The sequence below is a fragment of the Manis javanica genome, chromosome 5 (genome assembly GCF_040802235.1).
Source record: "Manis javanica isolate MJ-LG chromosome 5, MJ_LKY, whole genome shotgun sequence".
NCBI classification, from domain to species: Eukaryota; Metazoa; Chordata; class Mammalia; order Pholidota; family Manidae; genus Manis; species Manis javanica.
This window is the reverse complement of record NC_133160.1, coordinates 79,800,371-79,826,565: the sequence shown is the minus strand read 5'-3', so window position 1 is coordinate 79,826,565 and position 26,195 is coordinate 79,800,371.

Genomic DNA, 26,195 nt, shown 5'->3' with positions numbered 1-26,195 from the left:
CTAGTATTTTATTGAGTATTTTTGCATCTACATTCATCAGGGATATTGGTCTGTAATTTTCTTTTTTGGTGGGGTCTTTGCCTGGTTTTGGTATTAGGGTGATGTTGGCTTCATAGAATGAGTTTGGGAGTATTCCCTCTTCTTCTATTTTGTGGAACACTTTAAGGAGAATGGGTATTATGTCTTCTCTGTGTGTCTGATAAAATTCCGAGGTAAATCTGTCCGGCCCCGGGGTTTTGTTCTTGGGTAGTTTTTTGATTACTGTTTCAATTTCTTTGCTTGTAATTGGTTTGTTTAACTTTTGTGTTTCTTCCTTGGTCAGTCTTGGGAGGTTGTATTTTTCTAGGAAGTTGTCCATTTCTTCTAGGTTTTCCAGCTTGTTGGCATATAGGTTTTCATAGTAGTCTTTAATAATTCTTTGTATTTCTGTGGAGTCTGTCGTGATTTTTCCATTCTCATTTCTGATTATGTTGATTTGTGTTGACTCTCTTTTTCTCTTAATAAGTTGGGCTAGAGGCTTATCTATTTTGTTTATTTTCTCAAAGAACCAGCTCTTGGTTTCGTTGATTTTTGCTATTGTTTTATTCTTCTCAATTTTGTTTATTTCTTCTCTGATCTTTATTATGTCCCTCCTTCTGCTGACTTTAGGCCTCATTTGTTCTTCTTTTTCCAGTTTTAATAGTTGTGATGTTAGACTATTCATTTGGGATTGTTCTTCCTTCTTCAAGTGTGCCTGGATTGCTATATACTTTCCTCTTAAGACTGCTTTCGCTGCATCCCACAGAAGTTGGGGCTTAGTGTTGTTGTTGTCATTTGTTTCTATATATTCCTTGATCTCTATTTTGATTTGTTCATTGATCCATTGATTATTTAGTAGCATGTTGTTAAGCCTCCATGTGTTTGTGAGCCTTTTTGTTTTCTTTGTAGAATTTATTTCTACTTTCATACCTTTGTGGTCTGAAAAATTGGTTGGTAGAATTTCAATATTGTGGAATTTACTGAGGCTCTTTTTGTGAGCTAGTATGTGGTCTATTCTGGAGAATGTTCCATGTGCACTTGAGAAGAATGTATATCCTGTTGCTTTTGGATGTAGAGTTCTATAGATGTCTATTAGGTCCATCTGTTCTAGTGTGTTGTTCAGTGCCTGTGTGTCTTTACTTATTTTCTGCCCGGTGGATCTATCCTTTGGGGTGAGTGGTGTGTTGAAGTCTCCTACAATGAATGCATTGCAGTCTATTTCCCTCTTTAGTTCTGTTAGTATTTGCTTCACATATGCTGGTGCTCCTGTATTGGGTGCATATATATTTAGAATGGTTATATCCTCTTGTTGGACTGAGCCCTTTATCATTATGTAGTGGCCTTCTTTATCTCTTGTTACTTTCTTTGTTTTGAAGTCTATTTTGTCTGATATTAGTACTGCAACCCCTGCTTTCTTCTCACTGTTGTTTGCCTGAACTATGTTTTTCCATCCCTTGACTTTTAGTCTATGCTTATCTTTGGTTTTAAGGTGAGTTTCTTGTAAGCAGCATATAGATGGGTCTTGCTTTTTTATCCATTCTATTACTCTATGTCTTTTGATTGGTGCATTAAGTCCATTTACATTTAGGGTGACTATTGAAAGATATGTACTTATTGCCATTGCAAGCTTTAGATTCGTGGTTACCAAAGGTTCAAGGTTAGCTTCTTTAGTATCTTACTGCCTAACTTAGCTCGCTTATTGAGCTGTTATATACACTGTCTGGAGATTCTTTTCTTCTCTCCCTTCTTATTCCTCCTCCTCCATTCTTCATATGTTGTGTGTTTTGTTCTGTGCTCTTTTTAGGGGTGCTCCCATCTAGAGCAGTCCCTGTAGGATGCCCTGTAGAGGTGGTTTGTGGGAAGCAAATTCCCTCAGCTTTTGCTTGTCTGGATATTGTTTGATCCCACCATCATATTTAAATGATAGTCGTGCTGGATACAGTATCCTTGGTTCAAGGCCCTTCTGTTTCATTGCATTAAGTATATCATGCCATTCTCTTCTGGCCTGTAGGGTTTCTGTTGAGAAGTCTGATGTTAGCCTGATTGGTTTTCCTTTATAGGTGACCTTTTTCTCTCTAGCTGCCTTTAAAACTCTTTCCTTGTCCTTGATCCTTGCCATTTTAATTATTATGTGTCTTGGTGTTGTCCTCCTTGGATCCTTTCTGTTGGGGGTTCTGTATAATTCCATGGTCTGTTCGATTATTTCCTCCCCCAGTTTGGGGAAGTTTTCAGCAATTATTTCTTCAAAGACACTTTCTATCCCTTTTCCTCTTTCTTCCTCTTCTGGTATCCCTATAATACGAATGTTTTTCCTTTTGTATTGGTCACATATTTCTCTTAGTGTTGTTTCATTCCTGGAGATCCTTTTATCTCTCTCTATGTCAGCTTCTATACGTTCCTCTTCTCTGGCTTCTATTCCTTCTATGGCCTCTTGCATCTTATCCATTCTGCTTATAAATCCTTCCAGGGATTGTTTCACTTCTGTGATCTCTTTCCTGACATCTGTGATCTCCTTCCGGACTTCATCCCACTGCTCTTGCATTTTTCTCTGCATCTCATCCCACTGCTCTTGCATTTTTCTCTGCATCTCATCCCATTGCTCTTGCATTTTTCTCTGCATCTCTGTCAGCATGTTCATGATTTTTATTTTGAATTCTTTTTCAGGAGGACTAGTTAGGTCTGTCTCCTTCTCAGGTGTTGTCTCTGTGATCTTTGTCTGCCTGTAGTTTTGCCTTTTCATGGTGATAGAGATAGTTTGCAGAGCTGGTACAAGTGACTGCTGGAAGAGCTTCCCTTCTTGTTGGTTTGTAGCCTTTTCCTGGGAGAATAGCGACCTCTAGTGGCTTGTGCTGGGCAGCTGAGCGCAGACAGGGCTTCTGCTTCCTGCCCAGTTGCTTTGGGGTTTATCTCTGCTGTTGCTGTGGGCTTGGCCTGGCTGGGGCTGTTCCTCCAAAATGGTGGAGCCCCGTTGGAGGGCGAGCAGCCAGGAGACTATTTATCTCCGTAAGGGGCCTCTGTGCTCCCTGCTGCCCAGGGGGTTAGAGTGCCCAGAGATCCCCAGATTCCCTGCTTCTGGTCTAAGTGACCTGTCCTGCCCCGTTAAGATTTCCAAAAAGCACTCTCCAAACCAAAACAACAGCAGCAACAATGAGAGAGGGAACAGAAAGAAAGAAAAAAAAAAAAGGAAAAAAAAGGAAAAAACAAGCGATTTTTTTTTTTTTTCCTCAGTTGCCGGTCCCAGGCACCCGCTCACTGGTCCTGCTGCCCTGTCTCCCTAGCACCAGGGTCCCTGTCCTTTCAAGGTTTCCAAAAAGCACCCACCCACCGGTCCCGCAGGGAAGGAACGCTCAATATTCTTGGTCCTCAGGCACTGGTCCCACGCACCCGCTCACCAGTCCCGCCGCCCTGCCTCCCTAGCACCGGGGTCCCTGTCCCTTCAAGGCTTCCAAAAAGCACTCGGCAAAAAGAGAGAAAAAAAAGGGGAAAAACGCGCGATTTCTTCCGTCCTCAGGTGCTGGTCTCAGGCACCCACCCACCGGTCCCACAGGGAAAAATGCGGGATATTCTTTGTCCTCAGGTGCCGGTCCCAGGCACCCGCTCACCAGTCCCGCCGCCCTGCCTCCCTAGCACCGGGGTCCCTGTCCCTTTTAGGCTTCCAAAAAGCACTCGCAGAAAAGAGAAAAAAAAAAAGGGGAAAAACGCGCGATTTCCTCTGTACTCAAGTGCCGGTCTCAGGCACCCGCCCACCGGTCCCGCAGGGAAAAACGGGGGCTATTCTTTGTCCTCAGGCGCCGGTCCCAGCCACCCACTCACCAGTCCCGCCACCGTGCCTCCCTAGCACTGGGGTCCCCGTCCCTTCAAGGCTTCCAAAAAGCGCTCGCCAAAAAGAGAAAAAAAAAAAAAAAGGGGAAAAACGCGCGACCTCCTCCGTCCTCAGGCACCGGTCTCAGGCACCCGCCCCCAGGTCTCGCAGGGAGAAACGCGGGATATTCTTTGTCCTCCGGCGCCGTTCCCAGGCACCTCCTCACCGGTCCCGCCACCCTGCCTCCCCAGCAACGGGGGCCCGTCCCTCTAAGGCTTCCAAAAAGCGCTCGCCAAAAAAAAAAAAAAAAAACCGCTCCGGTTTCTCTCCACCCGCCGGGAGCCGGGGGGAGGGGCGCTCGGGTCCCGCCGGGCTGGGGCTTGTATCTTACCCCCTTCACAAGGCGCTGGGTTCTTGCAGGTGTGGATGTGGTCTGGATGTTGTCCTGTGTCCTGTGGTCTCTATTTTAGGAAGATTTTTCTTTGTTATATTTTCATAGCTCTATGTGTTTTTGGGAGGAGATTTCCACTGCTCTACTCACTCCGCCATCTTCGAGAGGCTTTTGTTTGCTAATATTTTATTGAGTATTTTTGCATCTACATTCATCAGGGATATTGGTCTGTAATTTTCTTTTTCGGTGGGGTCTTTTCCTGGTTTTGGTATTAGGGTGATGTTGGCTTCATAGAATGAGTTTGGGAGTATTCCCTCTTCTTCTATTTTGTGGAACACTTTAAGGAGAATGGGTATTATGTCTTCTCTGTGTGTCTGATAAAATTCCGAGGTAAATCCGTCCGGCCCCGGGGTTTTGTTCTTGGGTAGTTTTTGATTACTATTTCAATTTCTTTGCTTGTAATTGGTTTGTTTAACTTTTGTGTTTCTTCCTTAGTCAGTCTTGGGAGGTTGTATTTTTCTAGGAAGTTGTCCATTTCTTCTAGGTTTTCCAGCTTGTTGGCATATAGGTTTTCATAGTAGTCTTTAATAATTCTTTGTATTTCTGTGGAGTCTGTCGTGATTTTTCCATTCTCATTTCTGATTATGTTGATTTGTGTTGACTCTCTTTTTCTCTTAATAAGTTGGGCTAGAGGCTTATCTATTTTGTTTATTTTCTCAAAGAACCAGCTCTTGGTTTCATTGATTTTTGCTATTGTTTTATTCTTCTCAATTTTGTTTATTTCTTCTCTGATCTTTATTATGTCCCTCCTTCTGCTGACTTTAGGCCTCCTTTGTTCTTCTTTTTCCAGTTTTAATAATTGTGATGTTAGACTATTCATTTGGGATTGTTCTTCCTTCTTCAAGTGTGCCTGGATTGCTATATACTTTCCTCTTAAGACTGCTTTCGCTGCATCCCACAGAAGTTGGGGCTTAGTGTTGTTGTTGTCATTTGTTTCTATATGTTCCTTGATCTCTATTTTGATTTGTTCATTGATCCATTGATTATTTAGTAGCATGTTGTTAAGCCTCCATGTGTTTGTGAGCCTTTTTGTTTTCTTTGTAGAATTTATTTCTACTTTCATACCTTTGTGGTCTGAAAAATTGGTTGGTAGAATTTCAATATTTTGGAATTTACTGAGGCTCTTTCTGTGAGCTAGTATGTGGTCTATTCTGGAGAATGTTCCATGTGCACTTGAGAAGAATGTATATCCTGTTGCTTTTGGATGTAGAGTTCTATAGATGTCTATTAGGTCCATCTGTTCTAGTGTGTTGTTCAGTGCCTGTGTGTCTTTACTTATTTTCTGCCCGGTGGATCTATCCTTTGGGGTGAGTGGTGTGTTGAAGTCTCCTACAATGAATGCATTGCAGTCTATTTCCCTCTTTAGTTCTGTTAGTATTTGCTTCACATATGCTGGTGCTCCTGTATTGGGTGCATATATATTTAGAATGGTTATATCCTCTTGTTGGACTGAGCCCTTTATCATTATGTAGTGGCCTTCTTTATCTCTTGTTACTTTCTTTGTTTGAAGTCTATTTTGTCTGATATTAGTACTGCAACCCCTGCTTTCTTCTCACTGTTGTTTGCCTGAAATATGTTTTTCCATCCCTTGACTTTTAGTCTATGCTTATCTTTGGTTTTAAGGTGAGTTTCTTGTAAGCAGCATATAGATGGGTCTTGCTTTTTTATCCATTCTATTACTCTATGTCTTTTGATTGGTGCATTAAGTCCATTTACATTTAGGGTGACTAGTGAGAGATATGTACTTATTGCCATTTCAGGCTTTAGATTCGTGGTTACCAAAGGTTCAAGGTTAGCTTCTTTAGTATCTTACTGCCTGACTTAGCTCGCTTATTGAGCTGTTATATACACTGTCTGGAGATTCTTTTCTTCTCTCCCTTCTTATTCCTTCTCCTCTATTCTTCATATGTTGTGTGTTTTGTTCTGTGCTCTTTTTAGGGGTGCTCCCATCTAGAGCAGTCCCTGTAGGATGCCCTGTAGAGGTGGTTTGTGGGAAGCAAATTCCCTCAGCTTTTGCTTGTCTGGGAATTGTTTGATCCCACCATCATATTTAAATGATAGTCGTGCTGGATACAGTATCCTTGGTTCAAGGCCCTTCTGTTTCATTGCATTAAGTATATCATGCCATTCTCTTCTGGCCTGTAGGGTTTCTGTTGAGAAGTCTGATGTTAGCCTGATTGGTTTTCCTTTATAGGTGACCTTTTTCTCTCTAGCTGCCTTTAAAACTCTTTCCTTGTCCTTGATCCTTGCCATTTTAATTACTATGTGTCTTGGTGTTGTCCTCCTTGGATCCTTTCTGTTGGGGGTTCTGTGTAATTCCATGGTCTGTTCGATGATTTCCTCCCCCAGTTTGGGGAAGTTTTCAGCAATTATTTCTTCAAAGACACTTTCTATCCCTTTTCCTCTTTCTTCCTCTTCTGGTATCCCTATAATACGAATGTTTTTCCTTTTGTATTGGTCACATATTTCTCTTAGTGTTGTTTCATTCCTGGAGATCCTTTTATCTCTCTCTATGTCAGCTTCTATACGTTCCTGTTCTCTGGCTTCTATTCCTTCAATGGCCTCTTGCATCTTATCCATTCTGCTTATAAATCCTTCCAGGGATTGTTTCACTTCTGTGATCTCTTTCCTGACATCTGTGATCTCCTTCCGGACTTCATCCCACTGCTCTTGCATTTTTCTCTTCATCTCATCCCACTGCTCTTGCATTTTTCTCTGCATTTCATCCCATTGCTCTTGCATTTTTCTCTGCATCTCTGTCAGCATGTTCATGATTTTTATTTTGAATTGTTTTTCAGGAGGACTAGTTAGGTCTGTCTCCTTTTCAGGTGTTGTCTCTGTGATCTTTGTCTGCCTGTAGTTTTGCGTTTTAATGGTGATAGAGATAGTTTGCAGAGCTGGTACAAGTGACCGCTGGAACAGCTTCCCTTCTTGTTGGTTTGTAGCCTTTTCCTGGGAGAATAGCGACCTCTAGTTGCTTGTGCTGGGCAGCTGTGCGCAGACAGGGCTTCTGCTTCCCGCCCAGTTGCTTTGGGGTTTATCTCCGCTGTTGCTGTGGGCTTGGCCTGGCTGGGGCTGTTCCTCCAAAATGGTGGAGCCCCGTTGGATGGGGAGCGGCCAGGAGGCTATTTATCTCCGTAAGGGGCCTCTGTGCTCCCTGCTGCCCAGGGGGTTAGAGTGCCCAGAGATCCCCAGATACCCTGCCTCTGGTCTAAGTGACCTGTCCTGCCCCTTTAAGACTTCCAAAAAGCACTCTCCAAACCAAAACAACAACAGCAACAATGAGAGAGGGAACAGAAAGAAAGAAAAAAAAAAGGAAAAAACAAGCGATTTTTTTTTTTTTTCCTCAGTTGCCGGTCCCAGGCACCCGCTCACTGGTCCTGCTGCCCTGTCTCCCTAGCACCAGGGTCCCTGTCCTTTCAAGGTTTCCAAAAAGCACCCACCCACCGGTCCTGCAGGGAAGCAACGGTCGATATTCTTTGTCCTCAGGCACTGGTCCCAGGCACCCGCTCACCCGTCCCGCCGCCCTGCCTCCCTAGCACAGGGGTCCCTGTCCCTTCAAGGCTTCCAAAAAGCACTCGCCAAAAAGAGAGAAAAAAAGGGGAAAAACACGCGATTTCTTCCGTCCTCAGGTGCCGGTCTCAGGCACCCACCCACCGGTCCCACAGGGAAAAACGCGGGATATTCTTTGTCCTCAGGTGCCGGTCCCAGGCACCCGCTCACCAGTCCCGCCGCCCTGCCTCCCTAGCTCCGGGGTCCCTGTCCCTTTTAGGCTTCCAAAAAGCACTCGCAGAAAAGAGAAAAAAAAAGGGGAAAAATGCGCGATTTCCTCTGTCCTCAAGTGCCGGTCTCAGGCACCTGCCCACCGGTCCCGCAGGGAAAAACGTGGGATATTCTTTGTCCTCAGGCGCTGGTCCCAGGCACCCGCTCACCAGTCCCGCCACCCTGCCTCCCTAGCACTGGGGTCCCCGTCCCTTCAAGGCTTCCAAAAAGCGCTCGCCAAAAAGAGAAAAAAAAAAAAAGGAAAAACGCGCGACCTCCTCCGTCCTCAGGCACCGGTCTCAGGCACCCGCCTGCCAGTCCCGCAGGGAGAAACGCGGGATATTCTTTGTCCTCTGGCACTGTTCCCAGGCACCTGCTCACCGGTCCCGCTACCCTGCCTCCCCAGCAACGGGGGCCCGTCCCTCTAAGGCTTCCAAAAAGCGCTCGCCAAAAATAAAAAAAAAACCGCTCCGGTTTCTCTCCACCCGCCGGGAGCCGGGGGGAGGGGCGCTCGGGTCCCGCCGGGCTGGGGCTTGTATCTTACCCCCTTCGCAAGGCGCTGGTTCCTTGCAGGTGTGGATGTGGTCTGGATGTTGTCCTGTGTCCTGTGGTCTCTATTTTAGGAAGATTTTTCTTTGTTATATTTTCATAGCTCTATGTGTTTTTGGGAGGAGATTTCCACTGCTCTACTCACGCCACCATCCTGACTCCTAGTCAACCCAGTTTTATAATCCGAGATATTCTGTGAGTTGTTTCTAAAAATAATTGAAATGAATTTTAATATATTCTATTATGAGGGGAGTGAAAAATAATATTGGTAACAAAAATAATCCAGAGAGGGTTGGTATGGAATATTTTTGTTAAGTTGTTCTCATGAAGTTTGTTTTGAAAGGTAAGCTACAGCTGCCCAGCAGTATGTACACAGAAGACTCATCTGAGCAAAATCACATTGTGGGGAACTTGATCATGAAAGTAAATTTTTAAACAGCCCTGCTAGTAAAAATATTAGGTAGTATTGAAATCAGTCTTAAAAAATATATCTGTAATCTTATATTTGAGAAACAAACACTATGAAGAATTAATGACATTTTTTTTCTAGTCTCATGCATATTGTAGGAGAGGGAAAGCTCTCTTTCCCCATTACTCTAGGTTCTCTGGCTGGGGCCCTGTAAACTGGACTGACAAAAGACAGATAAACAAGAGAAAAGCATACACACTTATTTTAAGTTTTATAAAACCCAGGAGGCTTCATAAGGAAATGATCTAAAAAACAGTTAAAGCTGAGCGTGTTTTACTAGACTGATGAAGAGTGTATGGCCATGGAAAACCACGATAGGAAAAGCTGGCAACCTAGTAGTAGTGGACTGGAGGACACTGAGCAAGGCCTCACTGTGTCCCTCTGGAATTTGGATACTCCTTTCCTCTGGTGATAGGGTGGGCACTGTCACATGAGGGTCTTATGATGTATTTCAGGGCAACTGGGGAGGTCACAGAGTCCCTTCGGCACCTGCCATTTCTCAGATTCCTTCAGCCTAAGATATGTGGTATATTAAGTTACTATATTTGGGGGCAGTGGTTCTGAACTCCATTAATATTTAGAAAAGTGAAATCATATGATTGATTTAATTTTGTATCATGCCTTTTTCCATTCAATATTATAATGAAGACATTTGTCCATATCATTATGTGTCCATGGAAACCTTATTTTTATTGACAGCATTGCACTCTAGTTAATGGTTGTCTCATAATTTATTTAACTGTTGCCTCAACTTGTTTCCTTTAAAAAAATTATTCTAGTCAAAATATAGTGAGGGTAATATTAATATCCATTTTTGTATGTTGGAGAATTTCTCCTAAAACAGAAATTTAATTTTTGACAACATTCTCTCTGTTGTTAAGCTATTTAGATGATATCTTAGTCTCATGGATGCCTCTAGTGCTTAAAGCTGCTCAACAGTTTTACTTTTCTCATTTTTTTTTCATTTTGTTAGACACAAATCACCCACTTGACACAGTTTTTTTGCTAACTTTATGTGGCTAGCTTTTAACAATACATGATAACACACGTTTTGAACTCTATGTTAACAAGAAATATGAGAGATAAATAAAATGGGGCCTCTGCTCTCAGAGAGATACAAAGTGAGGCAAACATTTGAGTAGACTATACATGATAGTCAGATTTGGTTTATTGTCTAACTACTCTCTGATCTAAAGTTCTAAACTAAAATAAAGAAGTTAGGCAGTAGAAACTATTTGTGTATTTCCTCCATTCTCTAGTGTCAGGAAAAAAAACCATTGTGTTAAATAAGCACATTGGTTATAAATTGCTTCTCTATTTTAGAAACATTAAATGTGAAAAGATACATATTTCAGAACTGAGAATTTGTAATTTATGTGCTTATATCTGTCTACCTACCAATCACCTGCCTGTCAGCTATTCATCTGTATTTCTTTTCCTTTTATATTACTTAAGAGAGTTTCTTATGCCAGTGCTATTTCATGGCCCTGTAACCTTGATCTCCCTTCCTCCTGTCACCTCTGATCTTCCTTATTACTTCCAGACTATGTTCCCAAACACATCTCTTGTTGGACATAGTGAAAACAAAGTCTGCCTGTCTGGGGCCACAGTTGAATCTGGGATTGTTGAGACAGTTGATCTTGTGTTGGTCACAGAAAAGACCAAGGTCCTGCTGATAACAATGAGAACTTGAAGAGCTAATCACGGTGGCTGGCACCAGCCCTTCTCTTTTCTGTGGTTGCTGGAATCTATAGCTTAATAGATAAGGTATGGAGAAAAGCACATTGGATATAGTGTAACACAATTTGAGGCCCATCTTTGTCACCCATCTTGGTGTCTTGGGGAAGTGCTATGTATGTTGGTTGGCTTTTATAAATTAGGATAATAATATTTCCAGATAATAACTAGAGCTCCTTCTTAAGATTGTAGTAAAAAAAAGAAATCAGCTATGTATATGAAAGTGCTTTTAAAGGATAAATTTTCACAAATATGTATGTTAAATTTTGTCAGCACTCTGCTACTGCAAGGGCTGGCTAAGCACAAATCCTGAAATACTGTGACTTCCAATCAATGGTAACTTCACAGACATCTGTGCAGGATGCAGTGAGACCTTGTAGCTCTAAGGGCTGGGAAGACAGGGATAAATAGAACACAGAGTTCCTCTGCTTAAAGGGTTGATTACGACTAGCCTGTCTGAAGCAGGTCTCTATCTCTGCTTGCCTCCATACAGTCCGTGTGTTGTGGAATCAAACCCTTGAGAGTGGATGCAAGCCTGCAGCAGGATTGCTAGCTAGAGTATTTCTATTTGTGTTTGGGGGTGCGAGCAGGATGTGGAGTGGCTGGCTGTCAGACAACCACCCAGTACATGGTGGCCTGGAACTGCATTTGTTGGTTTGCAATTTTTTTGTGTGGAGGAAACTGAATTTATGACTTCTGACATCTCAACATCATTTACAGGCAGCACTATACTTACCCCTGATTTCTAACTTGCTGAGCTAGCTTAAATTGCCTGTTCTTTACATGAAATTGGACCTCTAGGGAAATCTAGTTTGTACCAAAGTGATCAAAATGGAAGCCCACTCTTGGGCAAGTTTTTGATAACATCATTCAGTTTGTGTGATCCTCAACCCCCATATACCAACAACGTCTTCTTGGGGAGGTCCCGGTGTATTCTCTACAGCTACGCATGTCTTATAGATGTGCAATAAGGAAGTAATTTTTTTGGGTAATTCAGCCTTTTTTCTAAAAATCAGTTACTTAATCTTATTGACAATAATAGTACACAGATTTCTCATTTTCTTTTCATTTACTCACATGATTATCTCAATCATACAAGTACGTATGAGATATACAGTTTTAGATTTTACCACCAGATTTAGCATTTTCTCAAGCTCCTGGAGGATGGAGTACCTTGCATGACTGTTCACATAAGCATTAATACATATTTCAATTTCAGACCTTTTCACAAGTATTTTATCACACAATCTCTTGTTTTCACCTGAATGGGATCCTAAATTAGGATTATGGAGGAAAATAAAAAATTAATGAGAAAGCTGGCTTTCTGTGTTCTCAGAACAAGAATTCTATTGTTGTGCATCTTTCAAGGTTTTCTTTCTCCCAGGAACTCTGCCAGAAGATGGCTTTTTGCTCTCAGAGCCTCCTCTCTGCTGTACCAAGTCAACAAAAGTCAGTGAAAACTCTGCAGTCAGAAAGCCCATTAGCCTCAGAGGTTGACCGGAAATGAGTTTGCTTCTGCATCTCCAGTCAAGGACAATGCCATTAGGGCTGCAAAACTACAATATCCCAGATGAAATATTTTCAAATTTTATTGCTGGCGCACCATTAAGACACTTCCATTTCAATTTAGACCCAGGGCTGGAAACCCAAGGAATAGAAGGGCTGTTGTGAAGGTGGAACACAATTGTGATTATGAAAGAAACAAGTGAATTCTAAAGGGAATCTATATATTGAGCTAGCTGTAGAACAGATCTCTTGGTGTTTGTTATACTTTAATGGCCATAACTTGAATCTGTTTTTAATTTTCAATGATATTTCCCTTTAAAAAATGCTATTTGATGGTGATGCCTCCAAAGACTCTATTGGCCACTTTTTTTTCCTTAAGTAAATCTAATATGGGCATATGGTAAAAAGGTCAACACTAAGGAAGAATAAAAAATTAAGAGTAAAACTTGCTCTGTTGAATTGCTGTTCCATTCCCTCTGACAATGGTGATAGTGTTTTAAATATTCTTTTAGAAATAATGAAAAAAAACCCCCAGATTGTCTAAAAAGTAGAAATAGGCTCATGTTCTTCATCAATTTAATGTTAATATAAATTTAAAATTACTGTGACAAAGACTGTTAACCAATTGTAAGATATGGATCCCTACTTGGATCCTGATTTGAAAAAATTGTATAAAACCCCAAAACCCATAAAATCCAGCATGTTCTATTTCTTCTTCCAGGTGTTAGTTGGTTACACAGGTTATGTTCACTTGGTAAAAATTCAGTAAGCTATACTTATAAATACTGCAACACAGAACTTACTTGTAGGTATTTGTGAGACAGGCAAGGAAATATTAGTAGTGACTAGGTATGGGATCATATTAAGGAAATGTTAATTCTTAAAGTGAGATAATGGTATTTTTGGTTATGTTCTTAAAAGTCTTTATATATAAAAGATGGATAATGAAGTAATGAAGTGTTTATGGATGAAATCTAGGATTCCCTTCAAAATAATCTAATATGTGTTCCTATGAAGTGGGTGAGGTAGAAGTGAAACTGAACTGGCTGTGACTGGCTAATTATTAAAGCAAAGTGATTGGTATGTTTGTGTTTATTATACTGGTCTCCCTGCTTTTGTTTATATTTATAGGTTACCATAATAAGAAGTGAAAAATATTTTCATGAAATATTCCAGGTATACAGAAAGCTATAAAAATAATGGTAGCTAAATCAACTAGTACTTACCCACTTGCCAGATAATGTTTAAGAGCTTTACATATATTAACATATTTGGTCCTCACTATGCCCCTGCCCTTGTGAGATACGTATTATTATTATCATCCCCATTGTGAAGAAATTGGGTAAGATAACTTGTCTAGGAAAACAGAGCTAGATAGTGGTGGAGCCGCATGGGTTTGTGTGAACGTGTATTTGCCTCTCAGCTTAGGAAATAAAACATATTTAACATAGTTGAAGACCACTTACATGTTAGGTTGAAGCATAACATTCAACATTCACAGGCTGATGCTGTTATGTAGGTCAGAATGATGGGACATTGGAAATGTTCTGTGGTTTAACCCAGTACCTCCTCCCAAGTGCATCCTCTCCTCAACCCCTAGAAAGTAACTACCATCACTCCCATGCATTTCTTTGTACTTCATATGTGTGTGCTCCTAATAGTAGATAGAATTGTTTCTCATGTTTTAAAGCTGCATATAAATGATATCATACTGTTAGTATTTTGGCAATTTGCTTTATGCCTTTAAATTATGTTTACAAGATACATTTATGTTTTATAAATATATTGTGGTAAACACATACTCTGGAATACTATATGGTAAGTAAAAATATATGAACTGAAGCTAAACTTAGTATTTTCACTTTCATTTGTTATTCTTTGGAGTGTTTTTGTGGTAGAAATACAGATCTACCTCATCTGTTAATTTCTGTTAACCAGCTGCATAGTATCCATGAATGGATAAACTCATTTGTTTAACTGTCTCCCTACTGATGGACATTCAGGTTGTTTCCAGTCTCTTGTTATGACAAGCAATGATTCTACAAATATATGTAACACACTTTATGAGTATGCTAAAGGATAAACTCCTATAAACAATGGCAATTTTTAAACTTTAAAACTAGTAAATAAAAATGCCACACAAAGCAGATAATGTGGTCAAGTTGGAAAAATGTTTACCCAGTTTGACACTGTGGCCAATAAAATAAAATAAGAAATAACCAGAATTATGGGAAGAGAGGGGGGTACTTAAGAGAATAATATAGCAAATTACTCCAATGTAGCTTTGGAGAGGCAGCTGCTTGCTCTAGAGAGAAGTCCATCTCTAAGTGTCTGTGGGCTATGGGTGTGAATGATGGAAGAGTCTGTCATCTAGATTGCTGGTGGGAATATTTATTCTTTATTACTGCCCACTCTCCCACACTTCTTTTGCTAACTCTCTTTGACCTCTAATATGCCTTTTTGCTTTAGTCTGGATTATGAACAACCTTTATGGTGACCCTCAATGGTGAGACTCTTGGCAGTAGTGACTCTTTCTTACATAAAACCTGAAAAGGGAAAGGGAAGCCTGAGGTTCAGTGACGAATTCTGGACATATGAAGGTGAATATTCTCTGGCAAACTGCAGGGACCTGGGGCTATTAGTATGCACGTTTTAGAAAGAGGTAATGAGTGCTGGAATGACTTGGGAAAATAAATTGTTACCATTTGATGTTGGTTTTTAATTGTAAGCTATTTTCTTATCCCAATTGTAGCAGTTCTCAGTGATCAGTGCTCCTGCATTGTAGTTATTCACCCTTAATTGAAACCATCTTGGAAAACTGCATGTTTACTTTCTTTTTCTGAATAGGAAGCTTGTTTTGCAAAAGGTTTCACATTTATCCCATCTCTCACTTCAGGGAGAGCCAAGGAAGATATTTCAATTAAAGGATTATGGTTAAACATTTATTTAAAGCATACTACTAGACACAAGAAAAAAATATTTTAGCATCTTATTCCTTTAAACTCTCTTGCTACCATGCTTTGCTTTAAAAATCCTTATAAAGCAGACCCAGTTATCTTGCACTGCTAATTGAAACCATAAAGCTGGTAATATTTAAACTCAACTATAGGAAAAATAAATCTTTGAGATACTCTGTAAACTTTTTACAATGTTAATCAAAATATTTTAACTTGCCAAATCCATTTTTCACTGTGTATTTTAAAAAATGGCAATATGAAGTATAGGTATAAACATACATCCTTTTTTTTAAGCTTTAATTTTAGAATAGTTTTAGGTTCACAACAAAATTGAGAGGCACATAGAAATATTTCCCATGTACCTCTTGCTCCCCACACATGCATAGCCTCCCTCATTATCAATATCACTCACCAGACTGGTATGTATGTTACCAAAGATGAACTTACCTTGACATATCATAATCATCCCAAAGTCCACAGTTTACCTTAGGGTTCCCTCTTGGTGTTCATATTCTAATTCTATGGGTTTGGACAAATGTTACTGACATCCATCCATCCTTATAGTATCATAAAGAGTATTTTTACTGCTCTAAAAATCCTGTGCAGTCTGTGTATTTCATAAAATCCTGCCACTTCATCTCTGCAACCACTGAAATTTTTCACTGTCTCCGTAATTTTTCCTTTTCCAGAATGTCATATAGTTGGAATCATAAAATATGTAGCCTCTTCAGATGGGCTTCTTTCACTAGCAATATGCATGTAAGGTTCCTCCATGTCTTTTCATAGCTTGGTAGCTCATTTCTTCCTAATGCTAACTAAAATTCCATTGTCTGGATGTACCACAGTATATTTATCCATTCATCTACTGATGGATACTTGCTTTCAACTTTTGGCAATTGTGAATAAAGCTTTTACATACTTTCTTCTTCAGGTTTTTGTGTGAACATAAATTTTTAACTCCTTTGGGTAAATGGCCAAGGAGCATGAATACTGGATTGTATGGTAAGAGTATGTTTAATTTTGTACAAAACTGCTAATCTGTGTTCCAAAATGACTGTAACAGTTTGTAGTCCCAGTTTGTAGCAATGAATGAAAGCTTTCCTGTTGGTCCACAGCTTCATCAGCATTTGTTGTCAATGTTCCAGATTTTGGCCGTTCTAATAAATGTGTAATGGTATCTAATTATTTTAATTTGCATTTCTTTGATGACATATGAAGTGGAACATCCTTTCATGTACTTATTTATCATCTGTATACCTTCTTCGATGAGATGTTAAGGTCTTTGGTCCATTTTTTTTATCTGGTTGGTTGTTTTCTTATTGTATTTTAAGAGTTCTTTGCATATTATTGCTAACAGTCCTTTCTTTCTCAGATTACCTTCCGCAAATATTTTTCCCAGTGTCTGCCTTGCCTTCTAATTCTCTTAATACTCTCTTTTGCAGAGCAGCAATTTTAATTTTAATGAAGCACAGCTTATCAATTACTTCTTTCTCAGATTATGACTTTGGTGTTATATCTAAATAGGCATCCCCATTTCTAATGTAATCTAGGTTTTCTCCTGTGTTATCACTAAGGGTTTTATAGTTTCTGAATTTTACATTTAAATGTATGATTCATTTTGAGTTAATATTTGTGAAGGGCAGAAAATCTGTTTAGGTTCTTTTTTTTTTTTGCATATGAATGTCCAGTTCTAGCACCTTCTGTTGAAGAGACTATTTTGGCTGCACTGCATTGCCTTTTCTTCTTTGTAAAAGATTAGTAGACTCTGTATATTTGGGTCCATGTCTGGGCTGTCTATTCTGTTCCATTGATTTGTCTGTTTGTTCTTTTCTCAATATCAGACTTTTTTGATTATTGCAGCTTTATAGTAAGTCTTACATTTAGATAGCCTGTCTACCAGCTTAGTTTCAATATTGTGTTGGCTATTCTGGGTCTTTTGTCTTTCCATAAAACTTCAGAACATGCTTGTGGATATCTATAAAATAACTTACTGGCATTGTGATTGGGGTTGCAGATTGAATCTACAGATCAATTTGGAAATAAGTGATATCTTGACAATACTGAGTCTTCCTATCCATAAACATGGAATATGCCCTCATTGATTTAATTCTTCTTTGGTTCTGAGTTTTATGTTTGTTCATATAGATCTTGTACACACTTTGTTAGATTTATAGTTAAGTATTTCATTATTTGGGGTGCTAAAAATGGTATTATGTTTTAAGTTTCAAATTCCACTTGTTCATTGTTGGTATATGGGCAAGCAGTTGACTTTTCTATGTTAACCTTGTATACTACAACCTTGCTGTAATTGCTTATTAGTTTCAGGACTTTTTAAGTTGAATCTTCTAGATTTTCTGCATAGATGGTCCTGTTATCTGAAAACAAAAACAGTTATTTGTCTTCTTAACCTGGATGCCTTCTATTCCCTTTTCTTGCTTTATTGTACTAGGAAGTATTTCCAGTATAGTGTTGTGAAGGGGTGGTGAGAGGGGATATCCTTTCCTTGCACCTGATCTTACTGGAAAATGTGTATCTTTTTTAAGCGTGAAAAAAGAAAAAGATTTAGAGTATCTCCTCAGGTAAATATGGTTTATATCCCTAGTTCCCTTATATGGTAGCAAATCTGTGCTTTTTCTGTGTAATGAACCACAGCAGTTGGTATTGAAAGTTAGGTTTTTGACAATTATTATGTCAGCTCACCACTAGAATTTCTAATGTGTTTGGTCATCTGTGACAAAATAGGTATAAAAGCAAATATGTTATTATGTCTTTTAACTCATATGTATCTCTTGCAAATTAATAATTTATTTTGGGCTGGACTGATATGTGCTCTTTTGTTTTTTAAGTTTTGCCAAATGTGCAATGGTAAAATTAAAGTAAAATTAGATAAAAAAGGAAAAAATATGTAGATGTATTCAAAATTTTTCACATATGAAAATCTTAATCAACTGTTTCAAACCTAACTTCTGCTACTTGGATTAACCCTTATTCAATCGGGGTAGACCTGTTTATTGCTTGTTTCTAAAATATATTGCATTAGGCTTTTTTTTTTGTTTGCAAGTAAGAGATTCATTTAAATAAAATCTTAAGATAAAGGACCTTATTGTAAATGCCAAAGGCCTAGACTTTGTCTTCTGGTATATTTCTGGGTGAGCACATTGCTCCTATCTCCTTCCTGGTCAGTCCTTTTTGCATTCTCTATTATAAATTTTGGAGAGAGGTAGTCTGATTGGACTAATTTTCAATGCTCTAGTAGAAAGAGTCCTTTTAATCAGCCTACCTCATGGGTCAAGTCTGTGGAGTTGCTGCCCTTGGGTAAGGCCCACTCTGGTCCATTCAGTGACCATTTATGCATAAAGAATAGAGAAGCACTGCTGTTATGGCTAGGAACTTTCAGTTGGAAGGATGAGATTTTCTGTGTGACTCTGGGATTGTCATGTCCAGGACATGTTTAAGATATTTCCACTTCTCTGCCTTTGCTGGTACCTCTTACCCATAGGTTGCTCCCTATGAATTTGCACATATTTTGATTCTACTCAGATAAAGTATTAATGAGTTAAGCAAATCCTGCTCCAAATATTGTGTCTACTGACATATTCCATGTATGAGCTTTTAGTGTATCACCACTGAGCACAAATCATGTGCTGACTATATTATTTGTTAATTACCAAAATGACATATTGAATCATCTTAAATAGTATATAATAAACTCTCTGAAGACAGGGATAATAGGGTATGGATTCTATGTATTAGAGTATGATTTGGTGCCTTTGCCAGTTAAAAAATAATCACATTCATTTATAAAAAAATTATAATATATACCTACTTAACAATAAAATAGTACTCTCACTAAGAAGTCATTGTATATAGAAGTTGCGCTGGTAGTCATTATACTGTGGTAAGACGGCAGGTGCAGAAGGGCTCAGAAAAGACTTGAGGAAGAAAACCCCAAATCTTAGGTAAGCTTAGATAAGCCTGGGGCTCACAGCCTATTAGAAAGTTCTTAAATGTTAGAAGACCAGAAAAGATAAAAAGACAAAAGATATATGGGAGAAATGCATCCAGAAAAGGAAGATCAAAATGGAGAGTTAGCTAAGATGATACACGATGACTAAACTGTTAGGGATCCTTGAAGGAAGCATGGAGAGGATACCGTGCAAGTCAGCAGTGGAGATGATTACCAGGGAAACAGTTATAATTTGATATCAAGGAGGTGCGGAAGGGCCTTGGAAGGGAGAACTTTTCAACAAGCTGTAGGAATGCAAAAATAAAAATACCTGTATTTATTAAATTAAGAATTGAATTTATCCTGAGCCTGGAAGTGGGAGGAGGAAGCAATAAGGACTAACAGGGATAACAGTGACTACTGAATGCTTTAAACCTCACCAGTGGTTTACCTCAGGTAAATATGGTTTATATCACCTAGTTCGCTGTGGTAGCAAATCTGTGCTCTTGATCTCTTTGTTATGGACGACAGCATTGAAAGTTAGGTTTCTGACAATTCAGATGTGACATATTTAGAAGAAAAGCACAGCATTTGGAATAAGCTAGAGAAAAAGAAAAAATAAGGGGTGGGAGAAGACATGAACCAAAATTTCAGGACTTGGAGGTAAATGTCTCCCCACTTTGATCCTTGGAAACAGCTCCAAGGAGTAATCCAAGATGGTGACAGCACGGGTGTCTCTGAGGAGTTCCCTAGACACCGAAGGATTAGGCTTATTTGCTCTTCTAATGTAGTAGAGATAGTTTACATAAATGTGCATTGAACTACCTAGTTTGTCCCTATGGAAAAAAAAGAATGAATAAGGGGAGAATGATTTAGACATTCTGGATAAGAAAAGTGATAAACTGTAAATTAACTTTTACTCATAAGAAGGAATGAATGGATTCTTTGTCCACAATAACCTTGAGGTAAACAAAAATAATCTGTCCTTTGTGTTGTACTCATTTATCTTCATGAACTATCAGGTCTCCCGTCAGCTAATCTGGAGGTCTGCCTTGTGGATCTCTGAGCCTGCCCACTAGATTTCCAGTAGGGGGAGGCGGGTTTACAGAAGGTTTTTAATCACACATAGGTCACCTTGTTGACTGTTCCCTTCCTCTTAAGGGTTTTAAGTGTGTTCACAAATTGAAAGTAGTAGCTTTTTTCTAGGAAAATGCTACATATTAAGATTAATTTAGCCAAGTATAGTGTCTCTGTATTATTCATGTATGGAGAATATTTGATGAGCCTTTAGCTGCCACATTTTAAACAGGGTCCTGATAAACTGGAGCATTTCTAAGAAAGACAGGACCTAAAGGATAGGGAAGAATCATTAAAATATCTGGGATTCTTCATTTGATTTTTTTTTTTGAGAAGAAGAGTTAAATTCATTCCATGTATTTCCAAAAGGTGGAAGTTGGATTATTGAGAAAACAGACTTCTGCTTAAAATAAGAATTTTCTATCATATATTGTTCTTTGAAAGTCGAAATGGCCATTTTGTAAAGCAGGCCATTTTGTTTTAGTCAGCTTGGGCTGCTGGAACAAACTATAATAGATTAGGTGGCTTAAACAAGAGAAATTAATTTTCTCAACTGTTCTGCAGACTAGAAGTCCATGATCAAGGCTGATTCGGTTTCTAGTGAGAGCTCTTTTCCTGGCTTGCAGATGGCTGTCTTCTTGCTATGTCCTCACATGGCTTTTCCTCAGTACATGTATGCAGAGAAAGAGGGATTGGAATAGAAGGAAAGAGGGTGATGAGCGCGTGAGGGAGCACAAGCTCTCCGTTGGCTCCTCTCCTAAGGACATCAGTCCTACCCGAGCAGGGCCCCACCCTTATGATCTCATTTAACCTTAACTGCTTCCTCAGCAGCCTCAACTCTAAATACAGCCACAATGGGGTTAGGACTCTGGCATATGAATTTTGGGGGGACACAAATAAAATAGGAGAGCCCTGTGCTTGGAATGTTTAAATAGAAACTGACTAGCCATCTGCCAGAAATGTTATAGAGTGATGCTCAAACTAGGAGAGGCTTGACCATAAGATCTCAGGTTGTTAAATCTAAAGGGAAAAGGTGAATCTGTAGATTATTGGAGATATGTATATGTAGGTGTACACATTTGAAAAAAAAGATATGATCTTGTTGCGGAAGTTTCTTAAGAACAAAAATCACAGGTGTTGGAAAATCAAGGTGGAGGTAAAAAAAACCTAGAGCTGCCTGTACTGGGTTAGACATGAGAATTGAAAATGTTAGAATCTACCTAGATAGAATTTCCAAATACCTTAGTCTTCAAAAATTATAAAAATGAAAGAAATACATATTTGTCATGTAGCTGGTTCTTTAAAGGACAAATTCATAAGAACATTATAGATGTGCTCTGTGAATACATGCTAACTACTTTTACAGAACATAAAGCACATTTCATTTTGTTCTTCAATACATCCTAACACAAAGTTCCTTTTTCATTAGGCAGTGAGGTAAATTTTGCATCAAGTAGGATATCAGAATTGGACTTAATAACAACTAAACCTTCGAATGATTTGGAAACATATTTATATACTGGTCATATTGCAGTGGAATTTGAATCCTTTTGCATTAAAAATGGATGATAGTCTTAAATTGTCCAATGTTGTTGATGACTATAAAATGGTTACTAGAAGAGGATGGTCATCGTCTTAGGTGTTTGGCATGTACTGTGGGTCTCACAAAAAATAATACTTTATGCTAACTACAGAAGAAAAAATATTTGGTTTGCTACAAGATATGTGATAAATACATAGATGCTACACATTATGTAATTTCCCATCTTCCCTGCTTAGTTCCTTTGCTACTGTTTTAGAAGCATGGAGAAATGAAAACCAAAAGGAAGGAGAGAAATAGAAAAGTTTTGCCCTGATATGAAGGACAATATGAATTTTATTTGCATGGCTTGTTATTCTTTTGTTGTTTTATTATAAATTTGATAGATGCTTATTATAGAATGCTTTGGAAAAAAACATTATTTTAAACTTACCATCTGTTACCTCAAAATTAGATTTTTTTTGATAATATGAACTCATCATTCCTTTGATCCAAAATTTAAAAATAAAGTCACAACAATGTGGTTTACTTTAAGAAGAACTTCTGTTTTTACTGTTAAGAGCCTTAAAGTATCTTAAAATGTTAAGAAAGTCTTCAAATTAATATTTATATCTTTTGATGCAATTTATTAAACAATTTTTCTAAGAAATTAAAGCAAGTCTCAAATGAGCCAAAAGTTCAAGTGTTAAGATGGTTCATATCAAAATTGTTAATATGAAAGCCTGGACTAATATTTATATTTTGTTCAAAGAGTTTAATTATATAATAGGCATCAAATAATAGCTTAGAAAAATAGTTACAGACATATAGTTTTTAATCATGATTATTTACCCTGAAATCCACTGTTAAGAACTTTATCTCACCATGCCATTACTTATTAAAAATTAGATAGGAACTATTTTATATTTTGGTTCATATAACTGAATAACCAAACCCTAGAAACTCAAAGACTGAAATATCCTTAGAAATGACTTTGTTCAATTCCATCTGTCATAAATGAGAAAAGCTCAGATAGACATGAAATAATTTCCTCCATGAGTAACTAGCAGCTCCCCCACCCTGGCACCCTCCCCCCCAACATTACATTTCATTTGTGGAAATCATAGAGTAACTGAAACTAATTTGGATTCCTTGCCCCAATCCAATGTGTTGGGAGACATGTTTAACAATGTAAAGGAAAGCTCTGAAGTGCTTCTATGACAAAAGTTAATTTCATTTTAAGACATTCTATAAAAGGTCATGAAAATCCTTTGGGACGTTTTTATACAGTTAATTTATTTGCACAGATTTATAACATGGATATCTTATAAAATCAGTGGCTATGTATTAAGATTTCATTTATATGAATTTGATGTATTTAATACAATATTTTGGTAGACAAGTCTCCTCCTGTCTGGAAGAGGAATCAGGTCATTTGTTAGAAGATATTTGATAAAATGATTAATAAAAAACAGAGTTTATAGTTATCTTATTTGTCTGTTGCATTACCTATTCCTAGCCAATAAAGTAAAATCAATCCCATAACCAATATTCCTGTAAATGCAATAAGTATAATCAAGTCCACAAAATCTAGTGTGCTTAGTGGGGAGTACAGTATCCCAGCCTGAATTTATTCTTAGTGATTTTCAGGCATCATGTTTAATTTCTTTCATCAATATGAGTCAGTGGCTCTGTTTTCCTTTTTTGAGCCAAGGGAGGTGTTGAATGCTGAGGTAAGAAGCACTTTCTTCTGTCCCCTCTAATTGTTTTAGCTGGGAATCAATTGTAAGTGCTTTCTTTAAAGAATGAACCTGCTGCCTGCCAACATGAGATTTTGAATATAGATTTTTTATTTCAGGATAAATAGCTCTTTCCTAGGAGGAGCCAGTGACAGAAATTGGGCTTTATGGGCAACTGTGAGACAGAATAATAAGATGAATCTGGGTTACAGAGTCTGAAAATAATTAGGCTTGAATTCTAGTCCTAGAACTTGAGAAACAATATGATTTTGGGGAATACTAATTGTTCCAAGCCTTAATTGGCCATCTATGAAATGAGGATAACAGTATGTTATGAGGCTCAAATGAAACAGTGGATGTCAAGCACCAATGTCAGTAGCTGGTACAAGCTGTGTAAGTCTTAATTCCTTTCTTGTCTCCCTACAAATTCAGCTATTACTTCCTTTGCATAGTAACTGCAGAATAACTAAAGTGAGGGTAGAGAACAATGGGCTACTATAGAAGCCATCTTATTGGTGGACATTACCTTCTAATAAATGTAGGAGAGGGATCCAGGTTACCATTCTCCACTGTGCCCCATTCCTAATCCTGGCTCTAATTGCAAACAGTGCAAATACAATTAAATCCAGTTCCCAGAAGCCTCATCTTTGGATATTACTCAGAGACTTGACATGATAATAACTAGTCCTGCATTCCAGAGTGAAGTAATCCAACATTGGCCTCAGCTGCCTATGGAGTCCCAGTACCCAGGTAAAGTGAGTTAATATTTTTCTCAATAAAAGATAAAGAAGAGCCACAGACACTAAAGTAAATTAGATGTTAAGATCCAGGGACAAGATCAGAAAGGGCAATTAGGTTAAATTTGTAAAAAATTATGATAAGATATATATAACATAAATTTTACTATCAACCATTTTTAAGTTAACAGTTCAGTGACATTAAATCCATTCACATTTTTGTGCAACCATCATCCATCTGTAGACCTTTTTTTATTCTTCCCCAATTGAAACTCTGTACCCTTTAAACAATCACTCCCCAGCCCCAGCCCCTGGCAACCACCATTGCACTTTCTGTTCCTGTAAATTTGGCTACTGTAGATTCCTGTATGAGTGCAATCATACAGTATTTGTGCTTTTGGTTGGTAGAATTTCAATCTTTTGAATTTACTGAGGCTCTTTTTGTGGCCTAGTATGTGGTCTATTCTGGAAAATGTTCCATGTGCATTTGAAAAGAATGTGTATCCTGCTGCTTTTGGGTGTAGAGTTCTATAAGTGTCTGTTAGGTCCATCTGTTCTAATGTGTTGTTCAGTGTCCTTACTTATTTTCTGTACAGTGGATCTGTCCTTTGGAGTGAGTGGTGTGTTGAAGTCTCCTAGAACGATTGCATTGCATTCTATTTCCTTCCTTAATTTTGTTAGTATTTGTTTCACATATGTTGGTGCTCCTGTATTGGGTGCATATATATTTATAATGGTTATATCCTCTTGTTGGACTGACCCTTTTATCATTATGTAATGTCTTTCTTTATCTCTTTATTTTGGAGTCTATTTTGTCTGATACAAATACTGCAACACCTGCTTTTTTCTCCCTATTGTTTGCATAAAATATCTTTTTCCGTCCCTTCACTTTTACTCTATGTATGTCTTTGGGTTTGAGGTGAGTCTCTTGTAAGCAGCATACAGATGGATCTTGCTTTTTTACCCATTCTATTACTCTGTGTCTTTTGATTGCTGCATTCAGTCCATTTACATTTAGGGTGATTATTGAAAGATATGCACTTATTGCCATTGCAGGCTTTAGATTCATGGTTACCAAGGGTTCAAGGGTAGCTTCTTTACTATCTAACTGTCTAACTTAACTTGCTTGTTAAGCTATATAAACACAGTGTGATGATTCTTTATTTCTCTCACTTCTTATTCCTCCTCCACCATTCTTTATATGTCAGGTGTTTTTTTCTGTACTCTTTTGTGTTTCCTTTGACTGCTTTTGTGAATAGTTGGTTTTATTTTTTGCCTTTAGTTAGTATTTGGTTGGTCTTCTCTCTTTGCTGTGATTTTATTTTCTCTGGTGACATCTATTTAGCTTAGGAGAGCCTCCATCCAGAGCAGTTCCTTTAAAATATCCTGTAGAGGTGGTTTGTGGGAGGCAAATTCCCTCAACCTTTGTTTGTCTGGGAGTTGTTCAATCCCTCCTTCATATTTAAATGATAATTGTGCTGGATACATTATTCTTGGTTCAAGGCCTTTTTTTATCTCTCTGGTTGTCTTTAATACTCTGTCCTTGTCTTTGATCTTTGTCATTTTAATTATTATGTGTCTTAATGTTTTCCTCCTTGGGTCCCTTGTGTTGGGAGATCTGTGGGCTTCCATGGTCTGAGAGGCTATTTCCTCCCCCAGTTTGGGGAAGTTTTTAGCAATTATTTCTTCAAAGACACTTTCTATCCCATTTTCTCTCTTCTTCTTCTTCTGGTACCCCTATAATGCAAATATTGTTCCATTTGGATTGGTCACACAGTTCTCTTAATATTGTTTCATTCCTGGAGATCCTTTTGTCTCTCTCTGCCTCAGCTTCTCTGTATTCCTATTCTCTGATTTCTACTCCATTAACAGTCTCTTGCATCTCATCCAGTCTGCTCTTAAGTCCTTCCAGAGATTGTTTCATTT